Genomic DNA, 22,776 nt, shown 5'->3' on the forward strand with positions numbered 1-22,776 from the left:
GTGAAAGCAAGAGATAAACATTTTCATTTAAGACATTAAAAACCTGCTGAAAAGTTTTAGAAATATATCCTCCATCTGAATAGATTTTATAGTCATTAAATTTTTATCTCACAGCATAAACCAAATACATTTTAGACAGATTAAAAAACCATATATGTGTTTGTCTGTATCTATTTATAATTTACATTGTATATATTATATCAACAGTATACTGAAAGATGATATAGATAAATATTTCAAGGTAATGGAATGAATCAAAAAGGAAAGTATTTAAAAATTGGTTCTTTATATATCTTTTGCCTATAGAAGTTATTATAGACCAAATTTGATTCTTTAATTTTTTTAGCACAAAAACATTTAGTTACTAACCAAACAATTGTTTGTGTTAAAAGTAAGTGAACACAGTAAACAAAACAAAACAAAACAAAACAAAACAAAACAAAACAAAACCACTATGGAGAATTGCACGTTGAATTGAGCTTGCTCATCCTCACAGCTAATTCCTGTCCAAAATGATGATGGAATTTTTACTCAGCTTTTTTCAAAGACCCAAGTACAAGAGACGATATTAATGACACATTCCACCAATAATTTTCTATCTTCCAATTTTTTTTCTTTCCCATCCCATTCCTGATGTTAAACCAATGTGCTCTTTGTGAAGTTGTAGACAGTCTAAGTTTTTCTGCCATCTGCTGTAATTTCTTCAAACTTCTCTCCCAGATTACATGAAAATTGTGTTGTTTTCGAAGTGTTCTCAGTTTTTATGATGAGGTTTTTCCCATCAGAAGAGATGATACAATCTGGTTGTCCATCACACCTACTTTTCACAGAGCCATTCCCATTCCTACTTCCTTTATGTATTCATCAGGACCTTTGTTCTTCACTAAGCGCCATCTTCCTCCCTGCTGCTGAATGGTGGCCATGGTGGGCCAAATTTTAAAGAAAACAATAAACAAGGAATATATTCTCAACATACATAGTAGACTCTGTCTATATATACAGACATATATACACAAACATATATGTGTATGGGTATACACACACACACATACACACACTGTAATGTTGTAACAAATATGAAACAGATATTGGCAAATGACATTAAAAGGCAATTACCAAATAGAAATTATTTATTGAGTGAATGTGTAAGCAAAAATTTTATTTACTTTTTTTCATTTTGGTGAGATATAACTCAACATATATCATTGTATAAATTTAAGGCATACAACATGTTGATCTGATACACTGATATATTGTGAAATGATTACAACAGTATGGTTAGTTAACACTTCTGTCACCTCACATAATTACCAATTCTTTCTTTCAAGTATATAATATAATATTGTTAGGTATAATCACTGTGCTATACACTAGAGTTCCAAAACATATTCATCTTATAACTGGAAGTTTGTCCCCTTTAACCAACATTTTCCCATTTCCCCACACCCAAACCCGTGGGAACTACTCTTCTACTTTCTGTTTCTATGAGTTGTGTGTTATGTGTGTGTGTGTTTTAACGATTCCACATATAAGTGAGATCATACAGTATTTATCTTCCTCTGTCTGGCTTATTTTACTTAGCATAATGCCCTCAAGGTCCATCCATGCTTTTGCAAATATATGTCCTTTTTTATGGCTGAATAATATTTGTATATATATATATATGTGTGTAGGTGTGTGTATCTTTATCTATATCTGTATCTATCTATCTATCTATTTATATCACATCTTCCTTATTCATCCATGGTCAGGTATTTGGGTTGTTTATACGTATTGGCTATTGTGAATAATGCTGCAGTGAACATGAGAGCACAGATATCTCTTTGAGGTACTGATTTCCTTTCCTTTGAATGTATACATAGAACTAAGATTGCTGATTCATATGGTAGCTCTACCTTCAGTTTTTCTACCTTCACCTTTCTACCTTTCCACCTTCAGATTTTACAAAGTAGCTGCACCAATTTACATTCCACAAACAGTGTACAAGAGTTCCCTTTCCTTCACACTCACTGATACTTTTGTTTCTTGTCTTTCCAAAGCAGTCATTCTAACAAGTGTAAGGTGATCTCCATTGTGGGCTTGATTTGCATTTTCCTGATGATTAGTGATATTGCATATTTTCATGTAATCATTTGCCATTTGTATGTCTTTGGAAAAATGAACTATTTGGCTTCACTGCCCATTGTTTAATAAGACTGTTTTTTTGCTCTTGAGCTATATGTGTTTCTTATAGATTTTGGATATTAACCCCTTATCACATAATTTCCAAATATTTTTTCTTATTTCATTTGTTGCCTTTTCACTTGGTGATGGTTTCTTTTGCTGTACAGAAGCCTTTAGTTTGACATCATTCTACAGTGTGCTAATAAAGAGCAATTTAGAAAGACTCCAAATTAGATCCTTATCTTACCATGCACAGAAGCATACATTTATTTATTGCTTTAACACAGTATTTTCTATGTCTGTCTGTATGAGAGCACCATAACCTTTTGCATCTTGATTTCTTTTGTATTGCAATGACTAAAATTTCTACATGATTTTAGGGATAAAAATAACAAAATGGCTAGGCTATTTTAATCTATTTTCACAAAAAACAAGTACACAGTTGTAGAAATATCAAGTCTTTCATTTATACCTGTATCTTTAATTTTCTCATAAGAAAAAAAAAAGTAGGCTAATGCATGAGTTCTTAGCCTTTTGCTGTAATGCCATTACAAATCAATTTGAAAGAATGTGTGCAATTCTTATACTGCAGGGAATATTTGGCAATTACATTACTTCAGGATTCTGTTTTTTTATAGAATGTGTACTCACTAAAGAGATAAGTAATGTTAAATAAATTAGCATCTTAATGAAAACTGTATATTAATATTGTTCCTGTTCGTAAGTAGTGATTTAATTCTAGTAAATCACAGAATTCAATTTTTGCTAAATAAATATCATTGTCTTGAAAAGTATAATGCTACAACTAAGCATTTGCTGTACTCCCTGATATTTAGAGATGGCCATTATTAAAAGAGGAAATGTATTCATTTTAAAGACTAGATGGCTTGGAAATTTTACTTACTGATGGGGCAAATTAGATAGGCATATTCAATACTCTCAATTCATTAGGTAATCCAGTTTTGGAATGCGATACTTTTATATTGTATCACTCAAGTAATAGAATTTTAGCAACAGTTCTATCATAATTTTGATTTCATTAAAAGATGCAGCCTAGCCACGAAGAATAAGAGTAAGATTCTTACCACACAGTATAATGGTTAGAGGATAGTTTTTAAATAGCATTTTTAATCCAAAGGAATTTAACTTTAAATGAAATTAAGACCTCAGTGTGATTTTAAAAAATAATGTATATTAGAGTTAACTTTAAAAATACCATATATGTTAGTAAATATGAAATTCCAGCTGAAGTGAGCAAATATTTAAGAAATTTCCAAGTTTTACTTTTATTTTTATTTATTTATGTTTATGTATTTATTTTATTTAATGTTTTATTTTGAACTATAGTTTCTGTTGGGTATTAGATTCAGTGAATAATGGTTATATAAATCACTTTTTGTCATGGAGTATAAGGCTTGTGTGCGTGTGTGTATGTGTGTGTACTTTTCATGCTTAACATGGTTTATGAGGTGATTCAAACTGTAGTTTCCAAAGTCTCTCAAGACTTACTTTCCTGTTCATTTTTTCCTACTCTTGAGTTCTCAGAAACATCTTTGGTCTTGATTAGTGCCTTGAAATTTTGACCACTGCCTGCTCTTTTGCCTTCTTAACTCAGAATGCAGAAGATACAGTGTACTATGATACATGCAAAATCATGTATGAACAGTATTTGTTGAGTGCTTATTATATATAAAATTCTGTGCCATTTTTTACCTGTTATCTAAGACTATTGGCAAGTCATATCACAGATGAGCAAGCTGAAACTCAGATGTTAAGTCACTTTCAAAGATGCTGTAAATATAAAAGATTAGTGATCGATTTGGGGTTTGTTCTTAGATGTGTCTGAATTCAAAATCTATAACAGGTTGAGAAGATAAATTGAGTATGCATATCAGTTTTTTCATCTGATCAGATGCTCCATGTCTGTTAAAAGGCCCTATACAACTTTCTCAAAAATATGTTAGTTGTCCTTTAGTATCCTTGTTTTATGGTCTGGAATCACTAAGCTGAGGTATACTGGAATCAAATTAATCAAGACTCACTGGACTTTTAATGCTACTGGTCAATGGCAGCATCTTATCAATGAACTTGAAGAGTCTGTACCAGGAGCTAGGGATCTGCTTTTTCTTGCTGGCTGCCAGTAGACTTGTTAGCTCAGGCTGCATATCTTCAAATTCCCTCAGAGACTTTTTCAGTTGAAGGTGCACTGAACCTAGCTGAGTCAGAATATTCTAGAGACCATCTCCAAGTTCAATGATTTGCTAGGAGTACTCACAGCACTCAGTATGTAGAGGCCCTCATGGCTATAATTTTTTTTTACAGTGAAAAGATACAGAGCAAATCAGCAAAGGGGAAAAACACATGAGGCAAAGTTGGGAGAAGCCAGGCAAATGTTAAAATGCCTTTTTAAAGAATTATTTAAATATTTCAAATATATAGATAGTACAGGGAATAATGTAACAAGTAGTCATGTAACCACCAGTCATATTTAACAAATGTTAATATATTGTCGTTTTGCTTCCAGTTGTTTTAAAGCTACAGATATATTTGAAGCCTATTTCCCTTACTAATTGCTAGTTCAGTTGCTATTTCCCCAGAGCTGGATCATTATGTAGCTCACCTCCTAGGGCACTATTTTTGTAAAATATAGTGCAAATGGTTGCATGGAGAGGAGCAATGCTGCTGTTCTGCCCTTGAATTAGTCTATATCTGAGAGTTGGTAAGGGATTTCCTGACAATGCTCTTATACTTTTATTACATGTGTATGGACCCACAAATAATTTGTAGTATTATTTTTGAATTTTCAAAGATAAACATAAATACTAGCGGGCTCTTTGTAGCTAAATCTAAGGAAACATTTTCAGTGTTCATCTTGTTTGACCTCTCCATAGCATTTGGACTACTTGTCCTTCTTTAAACTCTTTCTTGAGCACATTAGTACCCTGATTCTCCTCCCTCTTGGCACTCAGTTAATAAAGTCTCCTTCCTTGACTCTTTTCAAATATTTTGTGTCTTTTTTTTGTTAAACCCAATCTTATGGGGATTTTATTCATACCCATATATTCTTGTAGTACCTCACATAGATGGTGATTACTGCCTCATTTGGGTCTTCATTCCTGGCTTTATGCCTTCATTAATATCCTTATAAGACTGATTACTGGGGCACCTGGCTAGCTTAGCTGGTTAAGCCTCTGCCTGCGGCTCAGGTCATGACCTCAGGGTCCTGGGATCAAGCCCCACATCAGGCTCTCTGCTCAGCAGGGAGCCTGCTTCCCCCCACCCCCCAGCCTACTTGTGATCTCTCTTTCTGTCAAATAAATAAATAAAATCTTTAAAAAAAAAAAAAAAAAGGACTGATCAGGTCTATATCATATATTCCATGCTTTATTTTAAGCCATAGATTAGGTACAGATGAGTAATAAAATAAACCTATAAATCTGAAATTTACTTTTATTTTGGTGCTATATTTTTCTAATAGACAAGATGTTTTTTAGTTTGCAAGGTTATAAATTTATTATTCCTCTTGAATGCACTTCTTTTTTTTAGTCCCAGCAAATGGCATTAATCATTCAATCAGAACGGACTAGCCACCATTATTGACTTTTTTTTTTACGTCGCTACCAACACCTAATCACCAGGTTCCACTGGAACTCCTTTCATGCCTCTGCAGTCATTTATTTATTTCCAACCATATCCCCACTGACCTAGTAAAGAACCTTATCAGTTCTCATCTGTATTGATCTTTCTTTGTAACTTGTTTTCCTTATGCTAATCTCACAACATAATAACCTCTTCCAACAATTCATTCTTCTTCTGCTTCTAGAGGGATCTTATTAAAACACAACTCTGCTCATGCCTGACCCATTCTTACAATTCACACCTTCTTTGACCACTTTCACTAACCACTATGCTTTCCAGTCACATGAAACTAACAACATTTCTTAAGATTTTTTATGTTTTCTCTTAGCTCAAGAGTTTTTTACTTGGTGAGGTATAAGTAACTTACAGTTTTTGATGACTAAATCCATTACCATCTCCCAGAACTTCCCCTGACTGAGTTCTATAATATCTACTTGTCTTAACAAAAGTTGGCTTATTCATCACTTCTTCCCCAAAAGACTTTTTTAAAAAATATTTTATCATTTTATTTATTTGACAGAGAGAGACAAAGTGAGAGAGGGAACACAAGCAGAGGGAATGGGAGAAGGAGAAGCAGGCTTCCTGCTGAGCAGGGAGCCCAATGTGGGGCTCGATTCCAGAACCCTGAGATCATGACCTGAGCCGAAGGTCATGATGACTGAGCCACCCAGGCCCCTCCCCTTGAGAAGCAAAGGCTTTCTTAATCTTCAGTTCTTCCTTTTCCCAGGTGGTGTAAGTACTTCATCATCTTCACTGGCTACATTGTATTATGATCTGTTTACTTATTTATCTCTCTTGCATTTCCTGATAACAAATACTTATTCATATTTGTATCCTCAATGACAACCACCTACTTAACAGAAGATGCCCAATAAATATATATTGAATAGTGGGATAAATGAAATTCTGTTGTAGAGATTAATATTTTAAAAAGTCTATTAAAATCATCCTACCAAGGCTTAGCTCACAAACTGCCTCCTAATTAAGCCTTTGAGATTCTTTTCCCTGTGTAACATGGTTATGACTTTTCTTCCCCAAAGAAAGAATTTTCTTTCCTTTCTCATAACTAATGATATTCTGTCTTGTATAATTTATGTGTATGTGTGTCTTTGCCCTACCTTGCTATTCCAGTTTTAAGCTCCTGGGGACACTGATCCCAGGTTCTCCTTTTCTCCGTATACCCAGCACCAAGCCCTGTCCTTTAAGGCAGTGGATTGTTATATGCTAAGTGGATTTTGAATTTCTTTAACTGCCATAACATGATCAGGCTACAGTATCAGTATCCGGTCCAGACCACATATCAGTTATATTTTAGATCTACTGGAAATAAAAACATTTGTTGCTTAAACTATTATATTAAAATAAATTCTCAGTAAAGCAGTGGATCGTATTTTCTATGAAACAGAAGCGTGAGATCAGAATGATGTGATGAAGTGATTATCCATTTGTCTTTCTTCCTCTCTATCTCCTGGTACAATGTTGGAAACAGAATGCTCGTTACATGATAATTATTATTTTATGATATTTAAGTAATCAACATGGACTTACTAGAATACTTATGGGTATTGTTTATACTTCTCTAATGGCTATCCCAATGATATAGGAAGACATCAGATATTCCTCATTAAAACCATTGTTCTGAATTTAAAAATTTTCTCAGAAAACACTATCAACATTCTATTTATGCCATCATGAGATCATTTGAGTCATAGGTATCATAGTCTGATCATTGGGTTTTGTTAGATGTTCCCAGTATTTTTTAGGAAAGAAGCTAATTTTTGAATGAATTTTAAACAAATATACTTGAAAACAACTAATACAAATCAGACACAATCATAATTCATCAGAGTAGAATACTTAATGTATATTCTTTCGAACATCATGATCTAGGTTATAATTACATTTAGCAAGGATTTATCAAATACCTACGTGAGTAAAAGGCTATAATTTTTTATAAAATTTTGTTAGAAAAATTTAACTTTTACTCTTTTCTGTTTTAATGGGGATTGTCAGGGGCTAGAGAAAGGACAGGGGGAGGTATTGGTCAAGGGATACAAATTTCCAGTTCCGAAAGATGAATAAGTTCTGGAGATTTAATGTATAGTAATGTGACTATAATTAAGATATAATTAACAATGCTGATATATATACTTGATGTTTGCTAGCAAATAGGTCATAAAATGTTCTCACCACACAAAAGAAGCTTTGCTCGACTGTGGTGATTATTTCTTGATGTATACGTATTTCAAAGTATCAAATGCCATACTTTAAATATATACAATTTTTTTGGTTAATTATACTTTAATAAAGCTGGAAAATAATAAAGAAAATAAAGCCAGAATTGCTCTGCTAAGGAGTACAAGTTCATATTCACTTTAGAACCATTACAAAAAATGTGCTACATACTTGCTAAGATGAATAGGTATGTAGGTATCTTTCTTGTATTGTTTTTCTAAATGAGCAACATGGAGATAATTCACAATTAGATCTTGTTGAGGGCATGTTCTACAGTGAGTGCTTTAAAGGCACCATTTAATTAACCTATGAGGCACAGAGAAGTAAGCTAAGGAATAGCACTATAGCAGTACAGATTTCAACTTAAACAGACGGATTTAAGAGCCATTGATGTTAGCCACTATGCAATATTGGTATAATGATTTCTTTTACAAGAGGAAATGTAAAAAGCAAATTTCTTAAAAATGCATTTTTATATTTGGTATCTGCAATTTTATCATTTTCTAAAGAAAAATTTTTTATTAGTAACTCTGAAAGTTTTCTAATACCAATTAAAATGCAGCCTGACCATGACTTATTTTATTTTCTGTTTAGTTCCAAGTGAATGTCTGCATTAATTCACAAATAGTTGACTTATTGTGTTGCATATCATTTTAAAAAAATCACATTTCATAATAACAGTACATTTATCACCATACAAATTGCATTAAATTTTTATCCACAGCGAGGCTGTGGTGCAAAAATAAACGTAACATTCATCTCATTCTGAGGTAGCCACTTGACAAATAGCTGAAATGGAGATCTGGAAAACAGGTCTGTTGCGGACTTCCCCAGCCAGTGTAGCCCGCAGCCATTTTCAAATGGACATTAATAAAGGTACTCTGCAATGTTTGAGAGGGCAATAAATAACAGACAAGAAATATGCCATCATTTGTGCAAAAGGTTCATTAGAATACTAATTAACTTTTTTCTTATAAAAGATATTTAAGATTAATAAGTACAGGAAAAAAAAACAAGCGTGTATCCCTTAAGGAAAGAACTTCTTTTCTACCACCCAGACTCCTTCTAAAGCAGGCCACGTGAAATGCGTACATGCAAATTAAGTAAATGTTGACATTATGATTCTATCAGTTGACCCATAGGTAAATGCTGCCCCCATTCTGAAATGGATATCAAGGTAGATCCCCTAAGTTACCAATTCATAAAAATATAAGCATCAATGCATGATTTTGCATGTCTCTAAGTCATATATACATGTCCTTTTATAGTTTCAAAGTGAGTTTATGCCTCCTATTCATGTAATCACAACAATCTTTGAGTTGACATAGAATTTAAAACTGAAAGAGACAATGGGGGTCATGGAATGCACACACACTTTGCAGATAAAGAAATCTGGAACCAACGTCATATTTCAGAGGACAATTACCAGAATGGTGAGGGAACTCAAATCCAGGAGAAAGCTTGTGCCCAAGAAATATTTGCCAAACTGGATTAAATGAAATAATGTTGCAGGAATTCTCTGTTCTTGGTGCCTGTAGTTCTTAGTCATGGCACTTTGAAGAATGAAGCTGTGGACTAGATGAAGAGTGGTGGGCAGAAAAGCAAAGTTTATTGAGCAAAAGCTCAATACAAAGTTCAGGATGGGAGGGAGGCCCTTGGGGTTTCCAAGTTTAGGGGTTTTTATGAGCTCTTTTGCCGAACTATCATAAGCAATCAGAATGTGCTGAGTCTTGCCAATCAGGGCTTTGGTCACGTTTCTGTCTACCTATTAAGTTAAAGTTAATGGGCTGATGGTCTTTTTTGCTGACATCTGGGGGCTTATGTCTTAACTGCCCCTTGCCTATGATAGTAACAGACACTTTGTGGTTAGTTGTCTTATTTTAAGGCATTTTGCAGAATGTAAAGGCTGTAAAGGCTGTAAAGCAGAATGCTAGGGTGGTCCTGTCTAAGCTGCAAAACAGGGTGTTGGTACTGTCTTATTTTAGCTGTCTTGACTCCATATTTTCTCATTGTGGACCCCAGCCCTGACTACCTAACTGTCCAACTCACTTCTAACAATGTAATGGAGAAAAGTTACCGGTTTAGATATGAATCAAAAAAATGGTAGAAAATCAATTTTCATGGAATTCAGATACAAAATGGCATTGACAAAGCCTAAATTTATATATTCTTTGCATATGGTAAATTAAAGATTTATATTTTCATCTGTCAGAAGAATATGCTAGCTGGAAAAATTACATTTTAGGCGGATGAACTTTTTCCTGAACAGGAAAAAAGTTTTTTGATTTCAAGAATTCAGGAAAAAAAAAAAAAGAGAGAGAGAGAGAGGCACTTATTAAAATTGTTTTCCTAAAAAGAGATTCAGGATGCAACATTTTCTTTTTCCTTTTCCTTTCTTTTATTTCACCCCCCCCAAAGACATGCTTGGCATATAAGATATTTTAAAAATAAAATGAAGCAACGCAGAACTCAGTAAGCATTTTTATCTGGTTCAGTGCCTTTAAGTCCTTCATTAAAACTTTGTCTATTTGCTACTGGCAGAAGAACTTTCTATGTCAATATTTTAAGAGCAATATTGGAAAGAAATGTTGCTTTTCAATGATTCCCCCTGCCCCCCCCCGCCCCAATTAAGTTTTGTGGGAAAGAATTCCAAAGCAAAGGCGGAGAAAAATCTATCACTGAAGGGCATCTTCCCTGTAGATACAGAGCAGGAGTTACTGCTAACCCTTTGAAGTTTCCCATTCTTCCACCTCCCTCCTCCCCTTCCTCCTATGTGACATCTGAACTTCCTGGTCAGTCTTGGTCCAGGAGAAACTGAATTGGCCTAATCCACATGGAAATTGATCCCACATACTCAGCTTCATAAACACCATTTTGGGGAAGATCATACTTACGGTTTCTCCTAACTGCTGAGTTTTTAATATTTTATCTTTTTTTTTTTTTTTTTTTTTTTAAAGTAAAGCTCTAGTGATATCCAGTTGAGGATATCCAGAGAGATTGCCAGGGCTGTTTGGCCTAAAGCCTGGAACAAGACTGTGAGTAATGAGGTGGGAGGGATTTATTATGGTTCTTTGAAGAGCCTTGTTGGGAAGCTGGTGAAGGAGGGTGGAGAAGGAGACTGCAGGAAAGAAGATAAAGGAGCCCCTTAGGGAGTCCTGGAGGGAGGGAGGGAACTTAGCTCCAGAAAGGCTTCTGATGGGCAGGTGGTCCTTTGGATATTTATCTCACTAAAACCAAATTTCTAAGTCTTTAGAGGTTTGCCTGCCATTAGGTTTTGTAGCATAGTGTTACATTTTTCTAAATGTTGGTTATTTGTCTCCTTGGAAATTGCTTGCCTTGTTCGTAGAAAAGAATGAAGAGTAGCTGTCCAAGCAAGAGACTTCAATTTCTTCTCAGGGAGTGTAGTCCATTAAATGGCTATTACAAATAAATCTCATAGTTCACAGATATTGCTTCTTTATGATTTATCAGCTAAATCTTCTATTAGAAGAATGAGTCTTCAGTGTGATGAAGTCCCAGAACCTAAGTCAGGTTCGGTGGGGTGAGGAGGTTCGGAGCCGACGACTAAAGAAAGAATTCTTAAGACGTCGTTGGTGCAAAATGGTGGTTTATTAAAGCACGGGGACAGGACCCATGGGCAGGAAGAGCTGCTGCCCCGGGTTGTGAGGGTCGGCATGTTATATACCTCGCGGTTGGGGGGAGGTGGTGAAGGGATGGGAGGTTTCAACAGAGTCTTCACATGTTACGGAGGGCCTACAAGGTGCCCGTGGGGAGGCCTTGCCCTTATGGCCTGATCAATGTCGTCTTTAGGTCAGGCACTAACATCAAGATAGTTGGGAGATTCTTGGTGGGGCATTATGATCCTGCTATCATTTACATTCCCTTCTACCTCAGCCTCCTCCAGTTTATGGTGGGGAGGGAGACATTAGGGCTTCAGGAACCGAGAGTTATATGCCTCTGGAAATTTGTGCTATTGATAAGGTAACCTCCCTGTTTAGGTCTCTAGGACATCTGTAGAGCAAGGGAGATTCCTGTTCTGCAGGATTGCGATCCCTGCAAGTTAACTATTTATTGTTTTATGGCAGTCAGGGGTGCTTGAGGAATGCTACACATATGGAGGGGAGCGAGTGAAGAGTGGGTGCAAGACGCCAGCTTTTGCTTTGTCCTCAGCCAGCCTCCTGCTCCCTCATCAAGTGGACAGATAGGGCGAAAATTCTTAATTCCAAAATATGGTAGTCCTTTATTGAAACAATAATTTGCAGCTTTTGTCAAGGTGTGTATTCCTGCCTGTAGCCATAGTTCTGAAAAAAATAGTAGTTCCTTTTCAATTTTGCCCAGTGGTCCTCCACACTTTTACATTCTATCAGTGTTTGCTATGTTCTAAGACTATGTCAAGATACAGAGCCATGTTATCTCTGCCTTCCCAAATGGATCTATAGTAATACATCCCCCATGAGTATGATGGATGCATGAAGTAGGTATTCAGCTATTTTCTGTAATTTGAGAAGCTCAAAGAAAATTCATCTCCCAAAACATCACTGAAGGATGCTTGGGGACCTCTTCTGAGCTCATTGTTTTTAAAAATGCAAATTCTCCTTAGTATATTAATATGATAATCTCCTAATGCTTGAGCTAGGATTTATTTTATCACATGAGTTTCAATCAGCAACCATTTGTTGGCCACATTTTATGTTTGAAATACAAAGTTATTTACTCTGTTGGACATGAATATAGAAGTTATCCTTGCACCTGGATAGCTTATAGACTGCCAGATTGTGAGTTGCTTAAAGGCAGAGTGTCTTTTCTAGTGCCTAGAATGGTAGTTAATAAACAGTATTTAGGAATAAACACATTACTGAATGATTCCGGTAGATTCCTCATGTAACAAATATCTGTGGTCCATAGAGTACATTATGAACATCATGAGAGTATTTAAAAAGATTTTCTAAAGAGGCGTGTGAGGACTGATAGGAGCTTTGTAAAGTATGCTTCACATGCCTTTGATGTAGTTTTGGAAGGTTGGTATGGTCTGGAACTGACAACCAAGAAAGAATTCTTGAGACATCATTGGTGCAAAAAAGAGATTTTATTAAAGCACAGAAACAGGACCCATGGGCAGAAAGAGCTACTGCACTGGGGTTGTGAGGAATGGCTAATTATATACTTGGGATTTGGGGGAGGTTAGGAAAGGGAGATGTCCCAAAGGACTTTCATATGTTAAAGAAGACTCTCTGGATACTGGAGGCCTTGCTATTATCAAGCTAAAGTTGTTTTTCCCTCTAGCAAAGCATTAATAGTTAGACAGTTGGGAGTTTCCTGGAGGAAGGTCACACATATCCCACCCAGGAGTTGGGGTAGGGGGTTTGAGGGGTGTCAGCTTGTGCTTTGTCCTCAGCTTTCCTTCTGTTCCCTCATCATCTTGATTATTGGGTAAGATTTAGGCAGCTTTTGCAAAAGGGTTGTGGAATCTTTGTTAATAGTAAAGACAGAGTTCCAGAGATTAAAAATTAAAGAGTTGATCCTATTTAGGAATTGACCAGTGCTATTTAGGAATTTACTGTGAGGCAGGAAGTGAAAAAAACAAGAAAACAAGGCTTGCGGCCATAAATGGAGTCTTATGAATGCCTTGTAAAGAAATGCAGATTTTATTCCTAAAATAAGCAATAGGGACCTATTGATCATTGTAACAAAAAGATCATAGAATATGTGAGATAAAATGAAAATAGTCTGGGGACAAAAGTCAGTTTTTGCCTACACCACAAGTTGATAAAGTTAGCCTAGAGTTCAATGAATCCAAGAAGAATATTGCATAAGTTATTTGAATACTAACTCTCTACATAAGAAGATATTTCTATGTCAATTTACTTTTGCAACAAAATTTAATGCCCTCCTTTTCTTGGTCCTTTTGATGAAGTTTTAGAATATAAGTGAGGTTCCGTGGGGTAGAGTCCTGAGCCAATGACCAAGAAAGAATTCTTGGTGCAAAATGGTGGTTTGTTAAAGCATGGGGACAGGACCCCTGGGCAGAAAGAGTTGCTACCCCCTGGTTGTGAGGGGTGGCTGATTATATACTATGGGATTGGGGGAAGTAAGGAAAAGAGAGGGTTTGAAAGAACTTTCATATGCTAAAGAGGACCTACAGGATACCCAGGACCTTGCCATTGTTAAGTTAAGGTTGTTTTTCCCCTCTAGAAAGGCATTAACATTAAGATAGTTGGGAGATTTGGGGAAGAATGTCCCACCTGTCCTACCCAGAAGTGGGGTGGTAGGGGGAGGTTGTAGGGTGTCAGCTTGTGCTGTCCTCAGCTTGCTTTCTATTCCCTCATCATTCTGGCACTTTTATTAGGGCATTAGGTGACTGGATTCATTGGTTCTGTGAATAGTATGGGACTTCCTTGGTGTAGAACTCAAACAGTGAGGACCCTTTGGCTGATGGGCAGAGGGGCCTATGGAACACTTGGACCATGCCCTGGGAAAAGGGTGGAGCCCCAGTGGGGAAGAAAAAAATTCCACAGGTTTTTTTACATGAGAAAATAAGTCACTGGAAGGAGGTATTCTCCAAACATAAAGCAAAAACACTGCAAAAGAATCTGGGATAATATCTTAAATACCATTATTGTTAATACTGTTGCCTGTGTCTTCTAAAATATCAATTAAATGTCTTGAAATCTAACCACAATGAGCAAAAACACCCACTCAGTTGGTTTTTACCCTTACAAACTCTAAGTGGTGCCAGAGGCTTATGTGGCACCATTCTCATAGATTTTTAATGGCAGCCACATGATCTCTCTTTTAATTTCCCCAGATTAAGATTTAGAAAGTGCTCCTTTTATAAATCAGAGGATATATGCAAAATGCCCCCTTTAAAGGCAGCTGCTCACAGCGCAGCAGTACAAAGGATTGGATTCAGTGCTTTGGAACTTGCCCCCACTTTTTTTTTTTCCCAGATGGATAATTGTTAGAGGGTTATTAGAGGTAATGTTAAGTGGAAGGCAATTATGAGAAGACTACCTTCATTTTGCTTTGAATGTTGAAACATTCACAGTATTTGTTGTGTGTTCCTGGTAATGGAATTCAACACTCTATCCTTGTTAAAATGTTCTTCAAATACATACGATTGTGTGGATGTGTAGGAATAAAGTATGTATTACAGAGTTAGTCTCTCTGCAAATTGTTCTCCTGTTAGAACAAATGTAAAGTCTTTTTTATTATGTAACTTCAACAAGAATGTGACTTTTGAAGTTCTTAAGGCGCCTTTTATTTATTTTTAAGGTCCATGCATTTTAGTTCAGCCTTAGAGGTACCAAACACAGGAATGTTGCCGAAGTATCTTTAAAAAAAAAAAAAAAAAAATATTTGAAAGAGTTAGGGCATGCGTTGGGGAGGGGCAGAGGGAGAGAGAGAATCTTAAGCAGACCCCTCTCTCAAATGATGTAGGGCTTGATCCCAGGACCCTGAGATACTGATGGAACTGAAACCAAGAGTCAGAGGCTTAACTGACTGAACCACCCAGTAATCCCTCAGGGTATCTTTTGAATAAGTGAAAACTTTTGGAAAAAATAATAGCAAGTAAACTATTTCACTCTATTTTTATATTCTATCTGAATGTTTTCAATTACATTAACATCAAAATATTTTTTAAAAATTGCATACTTGCAACACATATTGTCCAGATCTTTGAGCCATTTCAATAAAAATCAATCTAGTTGTTGTTGTTTTATTTTAAAGAACATTGCAGAAAATATAACCTCTATAGTCTTAAGAAATAGGTAATTTGGAAGTGATGTTTACATTTATGCATAAGGTATTTAGTTTGGCTACAAAGTCTCTGACTAGGACAAATTGTCAACTGTTGCTAATCATTCTTATTCTTAAAATATTTTTAAAAAATGTACTTGCAAAAGAAAAAATGTCCTTGATTATTTTAGAAGCAAATATAAGAGTCACTGCTGTTATGATGCTTATTTGCATGTTTCAGAATGTTGAATATATTAGTAATTAATATTTATCTCACTTCAATGATACAGGCTTGGAATAGTAAAAGAATGCCTGATTTATGAATGCAGAGACAGAAGACAGCTTAGTTCGAAGAAGACTCATTGCTTTAATAATGATAACATGAAATTGAAATGCACTAGGACAGGGATCTTAGTGTCTAATTATTCTCAGAAATTGGTGTTCAGCCATAAAAGACTTCATTGAAACATTTATGTTGAAGGACTGCTGTGAGCACTGTGGCAACTGTAAAAAACTAAATGGAGTGGATATTTATTTCAAAAAGGCAGGCAGAGAGAGAGAGAGAGAGAGAGAAAGAGAGAGAGGAGGAAGCAGGCTCCCCGCTGAGCAGAGAGCCGGATGTGGGGCTCGATCCCAAGACCCTGAGATTATGACCTGAGCTGAAAGCAGAGGCTTTAACCCACTGAGCCATTCAGGCACCCCTGATTTCTAAGTTGAATTGAGTTTTATTGAGATGTGTATTGTGGCCCAGGAGCGTCTATCTTGGTGCATGTTTCATGTGCACTGAAAATAATGTCTTCTCCATGTGTTTGATATAATGTTTTATAAATGTCTATTAGGATAAATTTGGTTTATATTAGTTGTTTTCTTAAAATATATAAAATATGCAACTGTATTTGTGAATTTGTATGTTCTCCTATTAGTTCTGTCTGATTTTGTTCCACATATTTTGAAACTCTGTTATTAGGATTGGTATGTATGCTTGGTTTTATCACTATAAAATATCCTGCTCCATTTTTGGGAATATTCCTTTTTCTGAAGCCTCTTTGAATTAATATAAATATAGTTGTGCCAGATTTTTATGCTTATTATTTGTATGATACTGATTTTTTTTTGTCCTTTTGCTCTCAACTCATTTAGGTCTTTATATTTAAACTGCATTTTTAAAGTTTATAGTAGCTTTATAATGTAGTTTGTAATCAGAAAGTATGATGCCTACAGTTTTGTTCTTCTTTATCAAGATACTCTTGGCCATCTTAGATCTTTTGTGTTTTCATAAGAATTTAAGGATTGTTTTTTATTTCTATGAAAAATGGCAGTAGAATTTTGATTGAGATTGAATTGAATCTGTAGATTGCTTTGGGTGGTATACCTCCTTGCTTAGATTTGTTATAAAATATTTAGTTTTATTATTTTTGATGTTATCATAAGTGGGATTGTTTCCTTAATTTCTTTTTCCAGAAGTTTATTGTTAGCATATAGAAATGCAACTGGTTTTGTATATTGATTTTATATCCTGCAACTTTACTGAATTTGTCTATTAGTTCTAACAGATTTTTGGGAAGTCCTTAGGGTTTTTGTATAAGATCATGTCATCTACAAAAAGAGACAGAAGAAAAAACTTTTCAGCTTTCACTGTTGAGCATGACGTTAGCTGTGGGTTTGGCTATTTATGGCCTTTTTATGTAGAGGTGCATTCTTCTATACCTAATTTGTTGAAAGCTGTTAATGTGAAAGTTGATGACCTTTGTCAAATATTTTAACCAACAAAATGAAAAAATAACCTACAGTTACCTGCGAGAAAATATCTGTGAATTATATATCTGATAAGAGGTTAATATCCAAAATATACAAGGAACCTATACAACTCAATAACAAAAAATCCCACAAATATCCCCATTAAAAAATGGGCAAAGAAATTGAATAGATATTTTTCCAAAGAAGACATTCAGATGACCTACAGGTACATAAAACAGTGCTCAACATCACTGATCATTAAGGAAATGCAAATCAATACCACAATGAGATATCACTTCACACCTATTAGGATATCTTTTATGAAAAAAAATAGATAACAGGGCGCCTGGGTGGCTCAGTGGGTTAAGCCGCTGCCTTTGGCTCAGGTCATGATCTCAGGGTCCTGGGATCGAGTCCTACATCGGGCTCTCTGCTCGGCAGGGAGCCTGCTTCCTCCTCTCTCTCTCTGCCTGCCTCTCTGCCTACTTGTAATCTCTCTCTGTCAAATAAATAAATAAAATCTTAAAAAAAAATAGATAACAAATGTTGGTGAGGATATGTAGAAAAAGGAAACCTTGCATATTGTTGGTGGGAATGTAAATTGTTGCAGTCATTATGGAAAAAAATATGGAGGTTTCATAAAAAATTATACATAGATTTAAAATATGATCCAACTGTCCTACTGGGTATATATCTGAAGGCAATGAAATATACACTACCATGTTGCAATATTATTGACAATAATCAAGACATGGAAACACTAAATATCCATTGATGGATGAATGGATGAAGTACACGTATATGTACACACATACCCATGATGGAATATTATTCAACATGGGAAAGTAAGAAACTTTACTATTTGCATAAACATGGATAAACTTAGATGACATTATGATAAGTGAAATTGGCAAGAAAGACAAATACTATATGATCTCACTCATATGTGTAATCTATAAGAAAAATAGTTGAACTTGACCACATAGTATCAGAGAGTAGAATGGTGGTTACTAGGAGCTGGGCAGTGGAGGAGGTGGGAAGGTGATGGTCAAAGGGTACAAGCTTCAGTTAAGAGATGAGTAAATTCTTGGGACGTAATGTATTGCCTGGTGACTATAGTTAGTAATACTGTAGTGTATATTTGAATTTGCTAAGAGAGTAGACCTTAAACATTCTTAACACACACACAGATATGCACACAAAGTGGCTATGTGAGGTGTTAGATGTGTTAATTAACCTGATTATGGTAATCATTTCACCATATTACATATTTATATACAATTTTAATTGTCAATTATATCTCAATGAAACTGAAAAAAATTTTTAAAAAGTTGTGCATAATCGCAGATTAGCTCCTGGATCCAAACTGTTTAAAATGACCTGATTGGGGAATTTTAAACTACATTTCTGAGTGTATATTAGATAGTATTGTGTCACTACTAAATTTTCTGAACATCGTATTTTGGTTATTAAGGAGAATATTCTTAGTCTTTAGAGATACATACTGAGCTATTTATGAGTAAAGTATCATGATATCTGCAATTACCTCAATTAATTCAGAGGGGAAAGATAAAACAGTGTACGTAATGTTGACAACTGGTGACTTTAAGTGATGAATAGTTGAGGATTCATTGTACTATCCTTGCAGCTCTTCTGTAAGTTTAAAATTTCTTTCAAAATAGAAATCTGGGAAAAATACCTTTAATTCACCTTCCTTTTTTGAAGAACATTTTACTCTAGGTTGATTTTTTTTTTCTTTCATCACTTGTCTTCTCCCTTGTGTTATTTTCTGATGACAAGAGCATGATCATTCTTATTACAGTTTATGAATATGTGATGGGACTTTTTTCCTCTGGCTATTTTAAGAGTTCCTCTTTTTTCTTTGGTCTATAGAAATTTGATGGAACTGGTGTGGTTTTCTTTATCTTTGTCCCTTTATATATATATATATATATATAGATATAGATATAGATATTAATTTGGAGCCTCAATTTTAATTAAAATACTATAATTTGAATTTGAGTATTGAGGAGTAACCATGAAACATGTTTTTAATTTCTAAAGTTAATGATTAGCTGTATTTATTTTAAAGCAGTCCTTTGTATTTTATTGAGCTTCTAGGAAGTGTGGGTTAATATTTTTAATCAAAATTAAGAATTTTAATTCTTATTTATCTAAATATTTTTTCCATTTCCATCTCTCCTTGAGACTCAATTACTTGTATATTCGTCATTTGACATTATCTCATCTTTCTGTGAAGCTCATTTATTTATGTATGTATGTCTTCCTATATGTTCTTTAGTTTAGTCTCTATTACCCTGTCATTTTCAAGTTCACTTTTTGTCTCCCTTTACCCCAGCCAGTGAATTTTTAAAAATTCCAGTGTATTACAGCCCTAGAATTTCCATTTCTTTCCTTTTTATGGTTTCCATTTCTCTTTTGTGATTCCTCATTATGTCCATCTTTTCTTATAAATACTTTAAGGTTCTCATCTACATATTCCAATATTGTTGTCATTTAAAGGTTTATATCTGTTGACTTTTTTCTTCTGCATATGAGTCATATTTTTCTGCTTAGGCACATATCTCGTATTTTTTATTTTTTATTGTAAGCAGGTGATTATGAATGTTACGTTGTTGAGAGTCTGGATGTTGTCTTGGAGTTGTTCTTGCAGAGCCGTAATTTACTGATGGATCAGCTATATCCTTTTAAGGCTTGCTTTTAGGCTTGGTTAGGATAGATATGCATCAGGTCTTTCTGACTACAGTACTGACATTTTGCACTGAATTATTACCTGTTTTGGGAAACATAGCATCTTTGTGCAATGTAACATCTCTGATTCTACTCATTAGATACTAGTCACACTTCCTACCCCATCCCCAAAGCATAACAAATGGCAAGATGTCTAGCCATTGCCAAAGGTTCCCTGGAAAGGGGTTAAAATCATCCCAGTTGGGAATCACTGACCTACAGTAGCCATTACACTGGGATCAGAATAGCTCTTCTCCTCATGGGTGACCTCAACTGAATGTATAGAATGTTTAATGAGATAGCTCCACTCTGGCTGATCAGGGCTCCATGGCCTTTCAGGACTATGTAGCCTCGGGAATCAGCTCAGCTCACATCCTCTCAATAGCCATTTAATGTTAGGCCTCATGGAGTCTTGGTCTATACATTTTCAGTTTATATTCAGCCAAAGACTCAAGTGGACTTCTTTGCAGATTTGTGGAATTTTTTCTCAATTTAGCTCCCTCAACTAGGTTACTCTGCCTTGCAAATTTCTACCAGCACCTGCTACTCTGAATTCTGAATTTTCTTTCTTCTACCTACCAAGACTTCCATTCTCTGTTGAGCTCTACTGCCCAGTGGAGTGATTTGGATAATGTTCCCCAGCAGAAAGCTGAGGCTAATGTGGACATTATCTTGTGTGGTTGGTTCCCTGTCTCAGTGATCACAGCCCTGAGCTATCTGTTTTCCTATGCTTGAAAATAGTTGCTACACACATTTATCCAGTTTTATTATTATTTATAGTGAGAACTTAACACAGGATGAGCATTACTTTTTCATAGCTTATTCTCATAACTGTCACTCTGTTACGAACATGAATGTTTCTAGTTGCTATTGTGGTCTTAAGAACTTTTCCATTTGTATGTTTGTTGTCAGGTTAAAGAAGCATCACAGACAGCTCTGCAATAGACTATGTGTCTTTGTCAGCCTTACTGGGTTAATAGTTACATGCCTTGATATATGCATATCATCATGGGCCCAGGATTATATAATTTTTCTTTCCTGAAAACATGAATATTTTCTATGTAATAGATTGTATCTCCTTTGTCTTAATTTTATTCATTACTTCTTTTACATTATTATGTATTTATTTTTAACACCAATCTTGCCTACATTTTCTTGCCTTTAGGAAAAACCTTTATATTGAGAGCTAATTTCTTTGACTATAGATAGTATATTATTTAGATAAGAATTAACTAACATTTCTAAATAGAGCTTAAAATTTTTTAAAATGCTACAACAAAAAAAATTTGGAAGAATTAATTTTTGATTAATACTGTTTTTCCCCTATTCTTTTTGCTTATAACTTCTTCTGAGCCTAATTTTGTGATTGTGAATTTTACCTTAAACCAAATTCCCAGGCTTTTTTATAACTAGTAAAATAAGAAGTGAACTGATCAGGGACTTGTGGATCAGGATTTTAAGCCACAGTTTTGTTCTTGACTAGTTATATGATATTTAGCAAATTACTTAGCACATTTGGTCTCAGTGTTCAAATCCTTAATGGACTGGATGCTCTCAAATGTCCTTTTCAGTTCTGAATTCTATTTTGAGTCTTAAAGGTAACTGAAATGTTTCTTTTTTCCCAAGGTAACTAACTTGGACTCTGAAAGACATTATAGTTATTTAAAATGGTCTTTTACTATAGATAACAGAGGACAAAATATGATTAATATGAAAACAATTAGAAAACATTTAAGGTACTTTAGTAATATAATTTCCTATTAAAATTTTAGGGAAGCAAAAATAGTCTTACTCATTTTTTATGTTCTTGTGGATCTTATACATGGTAAATCTTGAATTGTTTCATATTTTTATATTTCTGAAGAAAGAGAATAAAGGCTGAAGTCATTTCTCATGAAAAAAGGAATATGGCTCTCCTCTTTTCAAAATGTGGCCTTTTTGTGGTGACTCTCTCACTGCCCCTTCCACCTGTTTGATCTGAATTCTGAATTTTAAGTGAGTGTTCCCATCTTGACCCTATACCATGACTGAATTCTAAACCGTAGGAAGTTGGGACTCATGCCTGTGTGCAATTGACAACCTTGTGTTGAATGAAGCTCTGTACTAGGTGCCATGAATAAAGAAGCTGCTAAGCTACTGAAATCTGCTCTAAGGAGCTCAAGGTCCAGTGGAGGAGATTAATAGGACAGCCAATAATTATAAATCCATGTGTTCAGTACACAAGGTACTAGGGAATTAAAGGCAGGAAATCAAAGTAAGAAATATAAATGGCTTTTTCAGTTCAAGATTGGAGTTGAGAAGTTTCTACATGTGTTCTCCTCTAGGATTTTGATGGTTTCCTGTCTCACATTTAGATCTTTCATCTATTTTGAATTTATTTTTGTGTATAGTGTAAGAAGTCAGCCCAGTTTCACTCTTCTGTATGTCATTGTCCAGTTTTCCAGGTTCTTTGGACCTCACATAAGTCAAGCTCTTTCCTGTCTCAGTGTCTTTGCTCTAGAATTTTCTTTGTAT

The 22,776-nt window shown here is 35.0% G+C and overlaps 1 protein-coding gene and 1 pseudogene across 6 annotated transcripts in view; one reads left to right on the top strand and one right to left on the bottom strand.

Moving 5' to 3' along the window:
* GRM1 (glutamate metabotropic receptor 1) overlaps positions 1-22,776 on the top strand; it is a 408,193-nt gene that overhangs the window by 237,145 nt on the left and 148,272 nt on the right. The gene's annotated exons all lie outside the window — the stretch shown is intronic.
* LOC132018501 (fatty acid-binding protein 5-like) lies at positions 532-923 on the bottom strand (annotated as a pseudogene).

Source organism: Mustela nigripes, chromosome 5 (assembly GCF_022355385.1).
Source record: "Mustela nigripes isolate SB6536 chromosome 5, MUSNIG.SB6536, whole genome shotgun sequence".
Classification (NCBI taxonomy): domain Eukaryota; kingdom Metazoa; phylum Chordata; class Mammalia; order Carnivora; family Mustelidae; genus Mustela; species Mustela nigripes.